Below are 20,187 nucleotides of genomic sequence, written 5' to 3'. Positions count from 1 at the left end.
TCTAAAGCAAATTTCACACTCCTCAAAACCGAGGTGGAATCCTTGAAAGCCCCCGGGCCTGTGGAAAATACGGCCCAGACCGCAGAATCCTTTATAAACGCATTCTATGAACACCTTCAGGAATGCATGGATCATGCGATCCCAAATAAAACCAAGACCCAATCCTCCAAAGGCAGCCGTCCTGTCTGGCGGACCCCAGCAATAAACAAACTATACAATAGAAGGAGGAAGCTACTAAATGATAGAGCAAAATCCCAAAAAGGGAAGGCATCACTGATCAGTATTAGTAAAAAACTACGGACACTCATAAAATTGTCTAAGGCCAGCTTTGAGAGAAAAATTGCACAGGACACTAAGAATAATCACAAGGCTTTCTTTAGTTATGTTAGGAACCTGGGTGGTAATTCCCAGATATGCTCAGAATTAGTCCAAAATGACAAAAAATACACCGAACCCACAGACATTGCCAACATCCTAGCTGACAGGTTCAGTGCAAACTCCCCGCGGCCACCAAAAGGGCAAATATCTATCCCAGCAGAGTGCTGCCCCTGACATCTCAGATGCTCAGGTAAGAGCCACCCTCTCCAAAGCAAAAAACACAGCATCAATGTGACCAGACGGTGTCCCGGGCTGCGTCCTACATGAACTCCAAGAAGAGCTAAACCCAAACATAAAACTACTGTTCAATCTCAGCCTTACTACAGGATATGTGCCCAAAGAGTGGCGTACAGCAACAGTGGTCCCTCTCCATAAAGGTGGTGCCTCAACAGATCCTGGAAACTATCGCCCCATAAGCCTGACTAGCTTGGTCTGCAAAGCTATGGAAAGGATCATCATGGACCTCATAAATAAAGATATTTGGGACCTACAGACACTGGATCCTACCCAGTTCGGCTTTGTTAAGGGCAGATCCTGCCTCTTAAACCTGGTTGATTTCTTTGAAACAGTCACCAAGGCCATTGACGAGGGGAAGGTGGTCCACACAGCCTACCTGGACCTCGCAAAAGCCTTTGATACAATACCCCACTCGGGCATTATAGATAAGCTCACCAGCTTAAATATAAACCCCTATGTCACTAGATGGATTGCAAACTGGCTCAAGGACAGAACCCACATGGTTAGAATTGCTGGAGCCATGTCAGACTCCAAACCAGTTACAAATGGTGTCCCACAAGGCTCAGTCCTGGGACCTCTCTTGTTCGGTATATATTTCTCAGAGGTACAGGCCAACACGGAAGGACTGTGGCTGACCAAGTTCGCAGATGACTGCAAACTGGGCGCCATAATCGACTCTCCAGCAGACACAAGCATCCTCCAAAAGGGCCTCATAGAAACAGACAACTGGTGCCAGAGCCATGGCCTCAAGCTAAATGCCAAAAAGTGTATAGTCATCCCCTTTGGCAAAAACAAAGTGCTCACAAATTACCACATAGGTGGTAATCCATTAAGTACAGAAGAAGTAATTAGGGACCTGGGGACCCAAGTTGATAGCAATCTCTCATTTGACAACCACGTGGCCAAAGTGGTTAGAAAAACATTTTATATAGCCCACCTAATCATGAAGGGATTCACATCTAGATCAGGGGAGGTCATCGTGCCTCTTTACTCATCCCTCATCAGGCCCATAATTGAGTACAATGCCCCTTTTGGGATTTACCTTACCAGACACCTGCAGCAACTGGAAAGACCCCAAAAGTACTTCACCAAGAGGATCAAAGGGTTCAAACAGATGCCATATGCTGCCCGGTTAAAGAAACTCCAGCTCTACTCGGTGGCATACTGCGTGTTCAGAGGCGATCTGTGCCTGACGTATAAAGCCATGTCCAACCTGGAATTAATGGACATGCTGCACCTCAGAAAATCCAAATCCCATCGAGCTACGCGCTCGAGAGACTTGAACCTCAGCACTGAAATAAATAGGACATGCTGGAGGGACAGATTCATAACCCAGAGGCTCCCTTCACTCTGGAATAAAATCCCAGTCCAGGTTAGGCAGAGTCCCTCATTGACTCTCTTCAAGAGGAATCTTGATGAGTGGATAGGAGATCGTAGGTTTACCCCGGGTATCACTTCTGTGTCATTGTTAGACAGAGGCACAGTATACTAACCTCGAAAAAGGGCATAGCAAAATAAATTTAAAATGGGTGGCGAAAGCCAAACACATTCTGGCTAGGCTTATAAATGCCCGAGGGCAGATAGCCTAGTATGAACCTATGAACCTATATAATCCACCTGTGTGCACTCCTATGCTCCTCCCTCTTGTTAAAATATGTATTCACCACAGCCATGTCCATCCTTTTCGCAAAATCCACTACCATCTGACCTTCTGCATTCCTTTGCTTAACACCATACCTACCCATCACTTCCTCATCCCCTCTGTTCCCTTCACCAACATGCCCATTGAAATCTGCTCCAATCACCACTCTTTCACCCTTGGGTACAGTCATCACCACTTCATCCAACTAACTCCAAAATTTTTCTTTCTCATTCATCGCACACCCTACTTGTGCAGCATATGCACTAACAACATTCATCATTACACCATCAATTTCCAGCTTCATAAACATCACTCTATCCGACACTCTTTTCACCTCCAAAACACTCTTAGCATACTCCTCCTTCAGAATAACCCCTACACCATTTCTTCTCCCATCCAAACCATGATAAAACAATTTGAACCCGCCTCCAATACACCTAGCCTTGCTCCCCTTCCATCTGGTCTCTTGCACACACAATATACCAACCTTCCTTCTGTCCGTCATATCAGTTAGCTCTCTCCCTATACCAGTCACACTGCCAACATTCAAAGTTCTGACCCTCACTACCACAGTCCTAGCCTTTACCTGCCTTCGGGCATGCCTTCCCCCTCTTCTCCTCCTTCGGCCAACAGTAGCCCAATTTCCGCCAGCACCCTGTTGGCAACCCCAGGCAGTCAATAAAATTTAGAATATCTGTGCTGAGGTTATCAATTCAGTTTTAGACCTATTAATACTTGTTCTGGAAATGTACATAAAGATATATTTTTCATTTTAGGTTTAGACTTCTCATACCTGTTCTGGAAGTGTACATAAACATTACATATTTTAATTATAGTTTTAGGCTTCTCATACTTTTTCTGGAAGAATACATAAACATTACATATTTTAATTACTAGTCAATCTGTCAAACTCTGCTTTGGCTACATTATCAAGAATGAATATTTGCAAAAAAAAATGACTGTATCTGGTCACACAGCTGAATATAAAGTGCTTTCCTACAGCCTTTTCTTAGCATTTTTCTAAGGAAGAAACAAGCACCAATGAAAAGCATTCTATAAATCCCCTCATCTAAATAGCTGTCCAACATAGTAACCTGACCCCTCAAGCTTTATTCTCTAGACACTCAATAAAACATTCTCTTATTTTTTTTTTCCACCCATCACAGAACTAACTAGTAGAATGGACAAAGTAGATTGGAGCAAAAGCAACAGAAATATTAGGTTTAGTACTGACTGGCAGAATGACTAACGTACCTCTCATCTTCTTTACTCAAGAATTCTGGGCAAGCCAAAATTACTGGGGGTGGGGGGAAGCAAAGGTGCAAGATGGTCAGTGTCTGAATATTACTCTAATTCTTGTAAAAAGTTAATAATAGAACAGGTTTTGCATCAGCATGCTGAACAATAATGAAACTCTAATATCTGGCATTATTAAGCAAATCAAAGCTTTTGCAAGGAACAGGACAAAAACATTCTGCAAAAATAAGGAACAATTGAAAGGTATAAAACTACTTCAAGCCCCCAAGTGAGATTATGTGCCATCAGATGGGGTCACCTGACCTTCTGGTTCTCTTGCCTCCGCCCCCACTACTGTTCTTTGGAATGATTGGCTTCAATGGTAACAGTCTAAAACCTGCTGATTGATAATTAATTAAACAGGCTGGGGAGGAAAATTGTGGGAGGTTGCAGTTGTGTGGGAAAAGAAAGGTAAGAAAAGTTGGTATTTTAATTCAGAAATAGGAAATAATATATAAGGTGATAATCAACAGACTACAGTGGTATTTTCAAACAAAAGTAAACTATATACCTTAACAACACAGGGTGTGGTACTGGCCACTACATTTTTAACTAAAGTCTGAGAATTAAGTTTTCTTATAGCTGAAGTGCCCTGTAACTCATTGTTATTATTCCAGAACTTTGTAAAAGTTCCAGAGATTTAGAGTAACAGTATTAGTATGTTTTTGCTGTTTACAAATGGCCCATTTTCTGCATAATGGGCATATTATGGGAAAACATCAACATTACAGGAGTGTTTAAATGGTATTACAAAATGGAGCAGTTTTTTGAAGATATTTATGTGTCTGCATTCTAAATTAACTTTTTTTTCAGTTACATATTGGTTGTTTTGTAATTTTCTATTAAATCTCTCTCCAATGCAGTGAGGGGGGGGGGTGCATTGTGTTTCCTCATATAACACCTAATCTGCTGTTAAGGCCTGAAGTCTTTTTATAGCCATTCCAGAATCATTAGCAAGCTAAAAATCTGGACCTCATTCTTTATTATTTTATATATTCATATTTCTTGAAATCACTTGCACTCTGTATTTTTTAAATATAAAGACCATGATCATGGGAGCTTATCCCCACCCTTAAACAATGCAAACACATCTTTGTTTTAATAAGCTCATTGTTTAACAGTGGCAGGGATTTTTTAAGTCACCCTTTGGCTGCATAGAAGAAACTGGGCCACGGATATTTGTAGAAATGCTTACCCTGACAATTTGGGCTATGCCCCCCCCCCCCCAAAAAAAAAGTTATCTTCACAAGCATAAAGCACCTACTAACAATAAATCCCAACCCACTTTCTGGATGCACTTATGTATACCAGATCTTTGTTGTTGTTGTTGTGACTTTAAACCGAGCTATATGCTTGCTTGATCGAAAGAGTAGTAGTGCTCCCAAGTGGTTAAGGGGTCAGATAATGTGGCACATGGAAAGGTTGTTTCCCTTTATTGATAGTGTAGCAGGGATTGCCTCTGTTTAGATATGATCTAGTAAGATGTATTGGCCTGCAAGATGACTGTATTGTGCCTTGGGGCACACTGTTAATTTCCAGCAAACTTCTGTATGAGCTATACTCAAGATATTTTTGTGCTATGACTTAACCTTATCAATTGTCTATTAGAATAAATGACTAACTTCATATTTCTGTTAACTCAAGTAACTTAAAAATTCAGATGTTAATCATTGTTTAGAAGTATATAACTTTCATTGTTTAGAAGTATATAAAAGTAGTGCCAAATTGTTCTCGCTATTAGTTCTAGTATCTGATGTCAGACTTTTTTTTTTTTTTATTCTTGTTTTTATTGAGCTTTCCCAGTTGACCATTTCTGTAAATGTTTATGGCCAACTATTCCAAATTTTCTGTCAGAGCAGAAGCTAATTTAAGTATCGCCTGCATACCTACTATGGTTATACATAGTAAACTTGATGTACCACATCTGAATATGCAGAGCAAAAACAAACTACAACACGATAGCAAGATCATCCGTTTAACAGTACTTTTATCTGCAGCAATTATATTACCTACAGACTACTGCATTTCCGCTTTATCCACCTCCACACCCCCCCCCCCAGGCATCTATACTACCTACAGACTACTGCATTTCCGCTTTATCCACCTCCACACCCCCCAGGCATCTATACTACCTGCAGCCAACATCATTACAGCTTTATCCATCCATCCCCACCAAAGGCAACTGTATAACTGTAGCCAACAACATTGCAGTTATCTATCCCCCCCCCTCAAGAGCAGCTATACTATCTGCAGCCAACAACACTGTAGCTTTATCCATCTCCCACCCCACCCTCTTGAGCTTTTCTAACTAGTAGAAACTAAAGTGAAGTTGTTCTAAGTGTTGAACAAGAGTGTGCATGGCCTGTACTGCTTCAGAATTTAAGACGTGGTGGGATTTTACTTGCCTTTGCTAGGGTGTAGGGGGCCCCCTTGCATTTTTTTAATAGATTTTTATTATATGTGTAATTACATTTTTTGTGACTCTAATGTGATTAATACTTGCAACTTGTATCCGAATACTATACATGATGCAGACATGCGTATATAAAATGCAAAGTATACAAGTCCAGAACACTTGAACAGCGATTGTCTAAACTCTTGCACAAATTTTAAAATGTTGCCAACATGCAGGCTTTAATGAATACTTAATCTTCAATTGGTATAATCTTGAGCAAGAACATATTTTATTTAGGAGATTATTCCTTTGTGGAATTCACTCAGACACCAACTTCCTTCATCCCTTAAGCATAATGATCTCTCCCCACAGAAAAGAGACAGTCATCTTCTGACAGGGTCTTTCCCTCTCTGGAGAGCCTTATCTATTCAATTGATCTCTGTGGAGGTGAGAGTATGATGCAATTGAATATGCCAGGTTTACTGATGTTGCTGAGTTCCCTGCCTGTCCCTCCTAATATCCCCCCCTTTTAGATGGCTTGCAACCCCTCAAAGGTTGCCACTATGTTATAACCTAACCATCGACCAACATGTGTCCATGTTAGTAAGAAAGTCCTTCTATGTTGCTCAGTTTATAGGCAAAGGCCAGTGATGTCTTCATACCACTGTACTCCACCCTCATAAGGCCCATCATAGAGTATAAATCCCCCTCCGGTATGCACATGACCAGACACGTGCAGCAACTAGAATGTCCACAAAGGTTTCTTACAAAAAGAATACTGTGCGTCCTATGCTGAACGTCTGAAAGCCCTGTCTCTTTCCTCTGTATCATACAGATTTTTGAGAGGTTATCTTTGCCTGGTATGCAAGGTATCGATGGTCTCTTTTGATGAATCTTGTGCACATCCACAAAACAAATAGCATCAGAACTACTAGATTAAAAGACCTAAATTTTGCTTTCACCATAAATAGGACTTTTTGGGAGACCGATATGTTTCTCAGGAAATTCCCATTCTGTGGAACAGGCTCCCCCATTCATCTGCAGTAGAGGTCTTCTCAATCACTATTTAAGTGTAAGAGCTTGAAACTGTGAATGCATAATCAGAAATTCACCTTTGATCTGCTTTCTGTGTCTCTGATGGACATAAATAATCAGTGAATCACCCCTGTAAATGAAATTTGTGGTCACATTTGGGTTGCACGGTTAGACTTTTAAGGGTCTTAGTGGTCATTAGCCCAGTATATACTTATGAACTCTGAGGAAGCCAGGAGGACCATCACACCTGCTTTCCCTGATTAAACAGCACATTTGTCATACAGTGTGAGCCTTTTCAATTCTTCTGTGATCAATCCTCTACTCTTTTTGGTAGACATTGCTGATGCACTACCATCCTGGGTAGAGGAAGGCAGTATAGCTTGCTACATCAGCCACTCACTGCACAGCTCCTCTAGTGCCCCTGCCTTTAGTAGAACACAAGTCATCTTGCTCATAATCAAGGATTCACTGCTGTATGCCAAGGGGATTGAGGAAATATGCGAGCTGTAAGACGTGGTGCCGTAGCTAACAATATAGCTTCGCAGTGCTCTGTTCTGTAGTTTGATTTCCACCTGTAATGTAGTCTGTGGGCAATTTGTATGCCCTACTCATTTCTACATGGGTATTTGCCAGGGTCTCCAGTTCCCTTCTATATCCTGAAGACTTGCTACTATATAAATTGGTGGTCTTCCACATTGCTATTAGACATGCCCTATAAAGGGATGTGGTCCTATCTTGGAGTGGTTCCATCATTTGCAGCAGTTGCTTGGTAGTGTAGAGTTTGGTGTCCCTACAGTATGATAAAGTGGTTATCTGGAAATGAATGAGGACAAATTAATTGATTAATTGAAAATGTTTGCAAATCCTATCTAAGCCTGAGAGAAAGCCTTTCCCAAATTTGAAGACTGCCTAAGAAAAAGGTGTTTCACTAGTTGTAGTGGAAACTTTTGGAGCAACTAACATTTTATCAGTCTTTGAGATATTCAGTTAAAGGCTCAACCTATATCCAAAGAAGGATGGGAGCCAGGTTGTAGTAAATGTTGTGCCATTATACCATGTCTCCTTTAAAGCTAGTTATTTTGATTTCATTATATAGGTTTTATCTTCACACTGTGAAGATGTCAGAATAAAAAGCTTTTACTTCATGGTACTCTGTTAATTTCAGTTCTTTTCAGAACCACTGAGGTACCACATTTAAACACTGAAGTTAGGGCTTAGATAAAAGTTTTGCATACATAATCTCACAAAAAGTTATCTGGAGGCTATAGTGTTACTATACAGCTCATTGATACGGGTTTACTTAGAATTTTGTGTTCTTTTCTGGAAATTGTATTGAGAGGACAGACTTGGCAGAAACTGCTTGCAGATAGACCACAGAACTGTTGGAAGACCAAATCCAAAAATTGTGTAGAGATTTGAAAAAATCTCTCAGCATATTAACAGCATGACATGGCTGAACATTCTTAGTTACAGAAAATATGGAAAAAGACGTACATCAGAAGTGGTGATCATTAGATTTGGGTCACATTGAAGGTAAGCTTTAATCTATGGACTATAATTTGATACTTTACATGCCAGCTGTTGTGGCACCCCTTGGAGCAGTCTGCCTTCCTATAAGTGGAGGCTTAATGTTTTAACGGTGGCCATTTGAAAAAACGTGTCTAATCTGCAAGCTACATTTCTATAAAGAACATCTGAAGTGGAGGCATTTTTAGGAATGGCAACAAGATGGGTAAAGTCAGTGCAAATATCTGAGACTGAGGTACATTGCTACAGATATGTACAAGGTTAAAAAGGGATGCATCCTTTGTTGTTGTTAGGAGCCTGACTGGTGTGTAAAGTTTTATGTAGTGAAGACCCTTGTATAGAAAGGGTATTAACAGGAATGTATTTTCTGTAGTACCCGAGTTTTTCATTTCCACCAAGTGTGGCGGTCCTGCACTTGCATGAGGTTTATTTTATTGTGCTATATTTGACTGACTTGTTTTTTCAGTTTGTCACTTTTGTGGACAAAAGATAATTTCCTTAATCTTAAAACACATTTATCATATTTGTTTTTGTTCTTGGGGTTTGATATTTGTCCATTTAATTTTATGGCTCTTGGTTGAGTTGGGTGTGAGAGAGAGGGGGAACAGTTTCTGAAATATATATTTTTCATTCACTTTTGGGTCTACTTTCATTGTACTTTTGGTTGTTTTTTTTTTTTTTCATTTAAGAATTAACAAACAAAATGGTGTGTGGGGAGCCAAGTTGCCATGTGAATTACAAGGGGTGTGTCCCTTACAAATTTTCTTGAATGAGGAAAATTTTGTGCGAGCTATTTCATGACAAAATGTTTATCATTCTGGTATGCGTAAACTATTATTGCAAGTTAATTTTCTAGAACCTTTCAGCGTGTTTTTTTTTTTTTTTTTTTTTTTTTTTTTTTTGTCTGTCACAAGGGGGAAATCGTCACCTTCCAGTATTCATTGTAGAATCTTCTCCAGAGCGCTTACTTTTTTTATGTTTTGCATATAATTTACGTCTACCATCAGACAATTTCTGACCTCTCCTTTACTTGCAGTTACTGCAACTGGCAGCCATTTTAAGACCTTTGCTTCTGGCATTAAAATAAATGGCCACATACTCTCTGAATGTTTCATTGCAAGATGAGTTTTGGGCTCTCCTTAAGAGCTATTTGTAGGCACGTGGCTGTATTAATGAAAGATGAATGTGGGTTTCAGCTGATAGCTGAATGTTAGAGGAATGCGGCACTGACATTTCTCATGATGGGGGTGTTTTGTTTTCTACATCTGTTTAAATTGAGTGTGGCTACCAGCAGAAGTGGATGAAAGCAGTGTGGCTACCAGCAGAAGTGGATGAAAGCAGGGTGGCTACCAGCAGGAGTGGATGAAAGCATATTTCCTAACCACAGCACTAGCATGACCACAAACTACATATGTGCACATAGCTTTTTCATGTTCAGTATTCCTAGCTTTCCATGCATGTTGTGGGGTGGTGACCTCACTTCTCAGGTAAGATAAACACAATTAGTCTACTGTTGATTATGTAGACTTCCTGGTGATCTGGCTTCACTACATCTCTCCTTTTGAGAGATGATCCCTTCCTGTTGGACATAGACATTATATTTTTGCATTTTATCCAACACCATCAGCTTGTTTACCTTTCTTTTTTTTTTCCGCAAATAATACACCTGATCATGTTGACACTGTATACAGCAGCTTTAAAAGCATTTTGCAGTGTGTCCTTTTAAATACATTCCATTACGACTCAATATCTACTTAGAACTTGAGTCCCTAATGATGGTTTTCAAAGGGTAGTCATTTGACTACTTATCTGTATGTGGAACATTACTGATCTTGATACTACAGTGGGAGTCTTTCTTGCTTCCACTTCATTTAGTTTGGACTGGCTTGGAACCTGAGAAAGGAAACTGATTGATTAGACTGTGAACATAAGAGGTTGACCTCTCTAGGCAAGGCTGTTCTGTCTGACATGTCACCATCCATTGACTAGTGTCCATTCTAGGTAGTTATTGGACTTTAAGGATCACTACTACTTCTGATACCACAGTCTCTTCTGGCATCCCTCTTGGGTTCATTGCAACATTTGGAATCCAAGATTATGAAACCTTCCTTCCTTTTTAAGATGGCAGCAAGTGCTCTTGTCTTCTTTCCTAGGACCATCAACTTTGTCCACCAGTATGGTCACAGTGTGGATCCTGTTTGTTCTTACTATTGTTCCCTCTATTTGGACTGCATATGAACTCTGTTCATTGGGTCTTTACAGTGTGACTGCTGCTGTCTTCCATTTTTATCTCCCCTCCAGCTTGAGGTGATGTTTGGTCTGGTTCCAAAGCAGGTTGAGGATTGGTAGAATAACTTCATTAATAGAATGTGTGAAGCGCTGTTTTGTCAGAATGTGAGTGCAGTTGTTTTGGCTTTCTGTATTGGTCTCTGTGCAACATTTGATTGAGGAAGTGAGGACTAAATAAAGTTTGGAGAAACCCATGGTCTTTCAGTGAAGTTTTAGAATTCCAAGAATACAGACTATATTTGCAACTAGTTGTGTGGGTATCCTTACCTTGTGAGAATTAAGGTAGTAGCATACTGTTATTACAACTAGTCATCTGTGTTTGCACCTTTGTACTGTGACCATTGTTTTTCAATATCTGCATTTATATTTGGCTTTGTGATCTTACTGTAAGGACCTGTGTAGCAAATGCTTTGTCTTTGCTTGTTAATCCAGTTAGTCTTGACATAACCAGTTATCCTAACAAGGAGGCTGACCTAACAAGGAGGCTGACCTACAAATATTATCTGTGAATGTCTGTTCTGCTCCTAGTTAAAAGGCTGGTATAGTATGACACACTCCTGGTTTCCTCAACAATATTGGTCACTATTAGTTGTTTGCTTGGCACATGTACAATTTTTGCATTAAAATATCCAAGTATTGGCAACCCCTGACATCTTGGTGGCACTGTATCCAAATTATGTCAGTTGATGACCGGAACTACTGGCCTGTGGATTCTTTGCAATTGGAAGTGATCCTGTCCCAGTAAGCATATGGGGAGTTCACATGCCTATACCATTATTAGGAATCCTTTTTCAGCTTGGGAATACCTCCTTTTTAGTTAGCATTCTAGAACAGAAAGAACTTGTTAGTTTGTCTAAATGGAGTTGCTTTAAGGCAGCACCCAGTCCATAGCAGCTAGCATCAGCACTGATTACGATAAGTAGAGTGTTCCTATAATAGTATGCAAGCACTGGTGCAGACATTAGCATAGACTGTGCTCTTGGCGGGATCTTCTATGTCAGCTTCACTCCTCCTTTCACAGCAGGCTTGTTGTAGGATGGAACACTGAAAGTTCTCATAGAAATTTGTCCATACCAAGCTCAGCTTCACTCCTCCTTTCACAGCAGGCTTGTTGTAGGATGGAACACTGAAAGTTCTCATAGAAATTTGTCCATACCAAGCAGGAGTTAATCACATTTTGTAGCTCTCTGCATTTGCCTTGACTTTGCTTACAGTTGACTGATGCTACGACCAATGCAATGTCCAAAAGACCAAATTTCAGGTGTGCCAAAGCAATCTTTTCTAAGCTTGAGCCGTGTTTTTTGTTTTAATAACCTGTAAGTGCAGTCTTCAGCTCTTCATCACACACTTTCTTATTAGGGCCAATCACTAGAATGTCCTCCTTCGCAACCAGAATGTCAGCAAGGCTGCTGTAAATATACTTGTTGTATCAGAAAACTTCAGATGCAGACATGATTACAAAAGGTAAAAGCTTCCACTGGAGTTGGAAATGTGTTTAATTTTCTGCTGTTTGCATTTATGAATATTTGCCAAAAAAACACTGGATGCAAATATGGTGGTGAAGATATTTACCCTTACTAAATTTTGTGGCTTTTTATTGAAATGTATAATGGTAGTGCAGCGGTTAGCATTGTCTCCTCACAGCAAGAGGTTCTCCCGTTCGATTCTCGGCTGGAGCGCCTTCTGTGTGGAGTCTGCATGTCTTCCCCGTGGTCGAGTGACGTTAAAGACATGCAGGTAGGTGCGTGAGTGAATGGGTGTGCCTTCCTTGAAGGTTGGGCTTCAGGCTGGCAACTCAGCACTGTAAAACTCCACTGCCAATCATTAGTGGACCGGAGTTCTGCTGTGGTGACCCCTAATGGGGAAAAGCAGAAAGGCATTACTTTTTTAACTCTCAAAATGCCAAGTGCTGACATGCCAAAAAAAGACCAAAAACGTATGAAGAGAATCTCAAGTATTGTTCTTCTACATTAAACCTCTTTATTGCTGGAGTGCAAGCCACCTCCCAACACCCACCACCTGACCTAACATATACTAACTCCAAGACTGCCTTTTCTCTGAGAAAAGGAAATATTCTGGGAAATGTCTGTCTCTGTTTCAAGACTTACTCTAGCTGGTTCTGACATTTCAAATGGTTACTAAATTAGCCCCCCCAAAAGTGGTAAGAGAATACCATTCCTTTTATACTACACTATTTTGTTTCTTTAAGTCAACACACATGCTTGCCATTTTTCTTAGTCAGCGGCACCATTAGCCTCTTTTATACTGAACACTGGGATTATCTTTTTTTTATACTTTGATTCCAGTTTGGAGTAAATAGAGTGTTATAATCCACATAGAGAAGTGCATGTGGGATAGCTTTTGGGTTTGACCTACTTTTATCTGGGTAAAACTCCATCCAACATCACAAAAAACATCTATGTTCACTTTTTGAATACTGGCAATGAAACTCGCTGAGGTCCTAGTTCTACACTTGGGTAAATACTAGGCTGGCTGCCTTGTGGGACATTTTAAGCCAAGCCAATTTCCTTTGTGCTGGAAATAACCTATACCATTTGGTCTTTGTTCCTCTAAAGATGTGCACTGACCCACAATTTGTGTTTACATTTTTATTTCCCCCATTCTGTCATTGCAGGGTACTTTCTCCTGTATCCAAATTCTCCACTAGGGAAAATTTTTCACTAGTGGCTTCCCATTTTCTTTTTCTGGTCTAAGCAACTAGAGCCATTTCAAAATTCTTTTGTAGATACTATGTGGCATTAAAATGTCTGCCCTAGTGTCCATTTGACATTTCACTGATTTCATGAATTGGGAATGTATGCTTTTTTTGCCCTCTGCATTGGACCAATGTACGCTTTGCACTTACTCAAGCTTTTGAGCTGGCATGAGCCCTTCATTAAGAGTTTAATAACTCCTGACCCATGCTGAAAGTTCAAATAAGTGCAAACCCTGTGTTTGAATAAAACATATTGCATCATGCCTGTGTTCCAGCATATGTTTTCTGTTAGTGGACCACCAATGCAGCATTTCCATATTTTTTTTTTTTTTTTTTTTTTATCTCTGCAGCTACTTTTGCCCTTTCAATTCTTTTTATTACTTGACAACTTTAGTCTTGTATGGAGCAGCCAATGCCTTATTTTTGTTACACATCTTATCCTGTGGTGACCCAGGGCATACAGTTGCATGTCTTAGTTTTCCACTTTGCACTCAAGTCTTTTTGGGCCTCTCACATTTTCTTTGGCTACTGCCATACATTTTTACTTACTTCCTCAGCATTTCAGCATTGTGCCTTTTAACATGCTGAGAAGCTCTCCCTAATGTATTTTCTTATGTTAAACCAGCTATGTGTAGGTTTTGTGGAACCACTGTCAACATAAGTTTTGTCTTGTACTACCATGTTTAGCACCCCCAAATTTACAGTATTCAACTTGCTGACATAGATGTCTCATAATGCTTTGTGAGATTCACCACCTCCTTACCTGAATTTATTTAACTTGCACTGAAGTGTGCAAATGTCTAATTTCACATTGGCTAGGTATATGGCTGGCTGTAAACAGTTAAGCACTCTGGTGAAGATTAACTGTGGTGGTAGTTTGGGTCTTTTAGAATGGATTTCTTCTCACTGTTTGGCACTTGCTGATGTGAAAATGGCTTGAAACCCATTGGTGTTGTCTATCTTGGCTGTTTTGCACAATTTCTGCATCTTCAGGGCATTTCTATGTTCTTTTAAGGCATTGTTGCCATTCAGTTTGTCTCTTTCTATTCAACAATCTTCTTTCTAGCATCCCATTGTAATGGGATGCATTCTGCAAGTACTGAAATGGGTGGCTAAGCCACTGGGTATGAATAAAAGCAGTTGGCAATTTCTAGTCTCAGCATAAGCATGGCAACTCACTTGTGTAGCTTTTCCATGTTTAGTCTCCTTAACTCACCACGTAATGTGGGTAAGTAGCATCTCTTTCAGGTTCTGTAGATGTGATCAATTTTATTGCTGACTGTAGAGATAATTATGGTAATCTGGCATCAGTATGGTATTTATTATGCCACAATTAATCACTTGTTTGAAAATTAAAACTGCTGGGGGACAAAAAGGAGCCGCCTACTCGTTACTTTGGTTGAAAAAACCTGTGTGTTTTGAAGGGGAGGAATAAAGCTTTAGATGAGTGATTTGATGATATTGGTTTCCTTGAGGGCCAGAAGCATAGCTGGCTGAACCAATGTGCTGCAGTGCTCAGGTTTTAATTTAAAAAAAAAAAAAAATATATATATATATATATATATATATATATATATATATATATATATATATATATATATATATATATATATATATATATAGGTTAGGTATATGGCTGGCTGTAAACAGTTAAGCACTCTGGTGAAGATATATATATATATTTCTATGGTTTAGCACTCTGGTTTGACTGCAAATGCAAAGCCAGTATTGTATTAGACAGGATCAGCTGATTGTACCTCCTCAACACTTTGCACCCAGGGCACTTGCCCCCTCTCACCCCACCCTAGCTATACTTCTGTCGAGGACTGATGAATTGTCATGATCCGACCTTACCTCAGACCTGTGCCACTCACTGACAATAATGGGTCATAATGTGGATGGCTAGCACAGCTATGATAGGTTGTTTGAGTGAGAACTGATGTGTTCCCTGAAGGCCAGCATTTGATACCACAGTCTCTTCTGGTATACGGGGTGGCTCTCCTCAAGCAACTAAAGTATGACTCCTTCTAAAGGTACTTGTAAAGAATTTTTGAGCAGGTATTGAATGGCTTAAAATAAAGTTGCCACAGTCCAGCTTTGGTTGTAGAGTGTTACATTGAGAAGTCCCCTTTATGTGGCACTATGTCAGGTATGCTGTTATCAAATGCATGCCACCTTTGGTGTTTATTCCTGCCTGATGTCAAGTTTCATGACTTTGCAATGTGCAAGTTACAAAAATGGTGTATGGCAGTTGCACACAACATGCAGCAGGTTCTTAAACGCACTTCAGAAACATTGCCCCCTTGTAGGATTTTTACAAAATATCCTGCAGTACATCCTTACTTTAGAACATAGGTGCTCAGTTCTCATGTTATGAAGTTATTGTACTAGAAAATACCACAACACAAACTAGCAACATAAACCATTTTATGAAGTTTCCCTAGTGACACTAGAGAAGTCTTGTGGTTTTATTTTTCTGATTGTAACCAGACCACTTTGGACCAACCAAACTAGCTTATACTTTAAATATAGAAATGTTCTTCACTGTGGACCCAGATTGTCAGAGTTTTCTATGGGGTCCAACTCAAACTATACCACCACTATGCAATTTTGTGTGTTTGGTTTAGGTTAGAAAATACAAAAAAAAAGTGAAAGTTGAATGCATGTAGACAAGCATGTATAACTTGTACATGTGTGTGTGTGTGTGTGTGTGTAAAACTTAAATGGGCAGAGCCTAAGCCTTTTGACAAGAATTAAATGATGTCCTCACATTTCAAACAAATGTTCCTATCTCTGGAACCTTGGAGGTTATGAAAAAAGTGTAAATGGCAAACTCTTCAACACAAAACTATTTTTATAGTGGTAGTATAAAAAAAGTAGTTCACGACCCAAGGACGAAGCGCCAAACAAAACTGTAGATAAATCCTTTATTGGAAGCCACCACACTAAAAACAAGCGCTTTCGCTCGGTACAATACCGAGCTTTATCAAGTATAATAAAATGCTTGATGCTCAACTAATATATACTAAGCCAAAGTCACATGCTGTAAATAATTAGTTAATTAATTAATTGATGAATCGTAAATTCAATAACGTGTTAAAGAAATATACTTAAATACACGCAAAAGACTGCAAAGTATAAAATATTTCCATGTAACGTAGACATGGAGAAATACCGTAAATGAAATGTGTATAGTATCGCACACCATAAACATAAAAAATCACATTTATAAAATCATTTCCTCAATTAATTAAAACACATAATTCAACTACCAATAAATTTAGCAAAAAGTTCATCAAATGACTTAAAACTTTGTATGATTAAGGACATTAGTAATACACCATCACTCTACTCTTAGCGTGTTAAAAAACTATTATTAAAAATATGAATACATTTTTTAGAATAAATGATAACGTTATATAAATACTTATGCTGTCAAGGCATATTTGAATAAATATGTAAATATACAAAAAAATACAGAAAAAATGTGATTTAATAAATAATATTTAGTAATGTTAAATAGATTAGTTAGATGTTTGATATAAATAACAATCTCTAAAACCTAGTATTAAACTAGCATTAAATCTGCTGTAGTGACCTTTATATATATATATATATATATATATATATATATATATATATATATATATATATATATATATATATATATATATAGTAAAGCACAAATCCATATCAAGATAGATAGTGTGACGAAAAAAATGTATAAAAAATGTAGAAAAAATAATGAAAAAAATATGTAATAATAGAAAAATTGGAAAAAAAACACTATAATCGAGCAGTTCTTAACTTCAGGACACTACTGATATTAATGCTATCATTGAGACCTGGCGGTTTACCTGCATCCAGTCTCAGTTGCCACAAGAGTTCCCTATACTCGAGTGTGGTTTCCCAGTCACTACCTCTAGGTTCATGCGTAACTTGTTCTAATACTATAAATTAAAGGTTCATGTTAGGACAGGAAACTGTATGTTTATAAAAGGCGTTAGTTTCTTTTTGCTTAGAGATGTCATATAAATGTTCATAAATATGCCTCCGAATAGGTCTCTCTCTTTTACCAACATAAAAACTTGTACATACCCTAGGTATACCACACCTTTTGTTGCACAATTAGAATAGCTACTAGATTTAAAAAAGAAATTTCCTAGCTGGAATATATAAATTGCTTTAATTAATTATGGCATCACATTGTTTACAGGCACCGCATTTAAAAGTACCTAATCGTCGTCCATTGGTTGCAGAACTTGAAATGTCTCTCTTCTCAAATAGTTGTTTAATGTTAGTTACCCTTTTCCTCACAAAAAAAGGATGTGTCTGTACTAGTTCTTTAAGTTCATCATGTAATGTAAGTATTGACCAGTGTTTCCAGATAATGTTCTCTATATCAGGGGCATCAAGTGAATAGGTGTAAATAAAACTATTTTCCAGCTTTGGACCACTGTCTGTTGATGGAACTCTACTTACAAAACTTGCAGGACTTAAAAAATAGTCCAGCACCTAATAAAGGAGGGTATTTTGTATCTCTTTTGGCAATAATTTCATTAGCCAAATTTATCAGTAAGGATTCAGGGTACCCCCTTTCCAAAAATAATTCCTTCATAAATTCTACCACTTGTATATATAAAAAAAAAAAAAAAAAAAAAAAAAAAAATCAGTACTGTCACTACACATTCTGGCAGCACGAATAAATTGTCCCTTGACAATCCCCTTCTTTTGATGAAAAGGATGCCCACTTGAAAAGTGCAGGTACGAGTTAGAAAAACTAGGTTTTCTAAAAAGCTTAGAAGAAAACCCCTTACTAGAGTCATCTTTGTGTAGAGAGACATCTAAGTAGTGCAACTCTTTTTGACTAATATTACAAGTGAAAGACAAAAAAGTGGTAGTAGAATTAAGGTATTTAAAGAATTCATGAAACTGTTCTAGCGGACCATTCCATAAGATACAAATATCATCCAAATATCTCTTTTATAGTGGGCGATAAAATGTGTCCAATCTGTTGCAAAAATGTATTTCTATTCCCATTTGTGTAATACCAAATTAGCGTAGAGGGAGGCACAGGGGGCACTCATAGCGACCCCTTTTCTTTGCTTAAAGAATTTGCCGTTAGTTTAAATTATTCTGTAAAACTGTCTCCATGAATTCTGTAACCAAATTGGTAATTTTGTTACCTAACTTTGTTTCTAAAACCAACACCTCATTAAACCATTCCATGCCAATACTGTGAGGAATGCTAGGAAATAGTTCAATAACCTCTATCGTGACCATGTGTAATTCTCTGCTGTACAAGGAAGGTGTGATTCCTTTAAGAAAATCCCATGAGTCCTTACAGATGTAACTTAAGGTAGAAACAAAGTTTTTACTAACATAATCAATAAATTTGGCGAGGGGTTCTGTTATACTACCAGCTCCAGATACAATAGGTCTGAATTTTGGTAGTATTCTTTAGGTTCTAGGCCTTCAACTGAATTTTATAAGTCACAGTAAACGCAGTAACTATTATGTGTGTAATATTTGTAAACAACTTAATATCTCAGCAACCACTCAAGTTACACACACTGTCAGCTGCATTTTATTCTTCTTGCTGAGAGCTTTCATATGAGGTTAGGGGGTTCTGTCTTTGTTGCTTGGTTGTTGAGATATTTAGAAAACAAGTGAAAATTATGTGTATATAAATTAATATAATAAAAACAGTTAATATCTCTTCACTTACACTAGACAGAGGTCAAATATTAATGCAGTTGAGTTGGCATTATGCAAGCTTTAAGATGAAATCTTTTAAAAACTTGCATGGTTTTGGAAGTATTGATGCAAATTTGAATAAGCAATATTTGGTGCCTAGAAGTCTGTAGGAGTTAATTGCAGATAAACCTGGAGGCGTCACTCTGATGCAATGAGTTAAAATCTGGGAAAAATTGACTACAGCTTGGGGTCCATCTCACTGGTGACTTCAGTGAGCACTTTTAGAAACTGATACTTATTGAAAAATAAGATAGTAAACAGATGAGCACTTTTGCCCTTAACTTCATCAGATCAAACTCAATAAGACATACAGTAATTACATCTTTTAGCAAAATGTTTACTGTTAGTTGAGGTTTGGTTTTGTTTGTTTATTTATTGACATTTGTTGACTGTGAAAGTCTGACTGGGACACGAGCCCATTTTCAGCAGAGGCTTGGGGTGAAAAGCTCCACAAACACATTATGATTACACAGTATTTTACAAGAATTTACAGTATAAAATGGTACAATATAACACAAATGAGAAACTGATTACTAAATTGTAGGAAGTTATATCGGAGAGAAAAACAGAGTAACTAACTTACAAGATACATAAATATATATTTATTTGCCCCACACCCACTGCTTATACTTGGAGAACAGTAATATAGTTAGTGTTTTGTTTCTGTATGTACTTGCGCTGGAATATACTGTCAGTATCCCGTGTGTTTTCAGCATTTTAAACTTTCAGGATTCCATAGCACTTGTGTGTCTCTCTGTCTGTGTGTGTCTCTCTGTCTGTGTGTGTCTCTCTGTCTGTGTGTGTCTCTCTGTCTGTGTGTGTCTCTCTGTCTGTGTGTGTGTGTCTCTCTCTGTCTGTGTGTGTCTCTCTGTCTGTGTGTGTGTCTCTCTGTCTGTGTGTGTCTCTCTGTCTGTG

General features: G+C 38.5%; 1 protein-coding gene across 1 annotated transcript in view; it reads left to right on the top strand.

Annotated features, from left to right (window-relative positions):
• The first annotated feature begins 3,816 nt into the window (after window positions 1–3,816).
• Window positions 3,817–20,187, top strand: part of LOC122796481 — a 506,341-nt gene continuing 489,970 nt past the window's right edge. The window contains exon 1 of the mRNA XM_044064991.1: window positions 3,817–3,964. The gene's annotated coding sequence lies outside the window, so the exon portion shown is untranslated. The remainder of the gene's footprint in view (window positions 3,965–20,187) is intronic.

The sequence above is a fragment of the Protopterus annectens genome, chromosome 3.part0, assembly GCF_019279795.1.
Source record: "Protopterus annectens isolate FY-2018-M chromosome 3.part0, PAN1.0, whole genome shotgun sequence".
NCBI lineage: Eukaryota > Metazoa > Chordata > Ceratodontiformes > Protopteridae > Protopterus > Protopterus annectens.
Note: the sequence above shows the minus strand (reverse complement) of the source record. Positions and strands in the feature narration are given on the sequence as shown.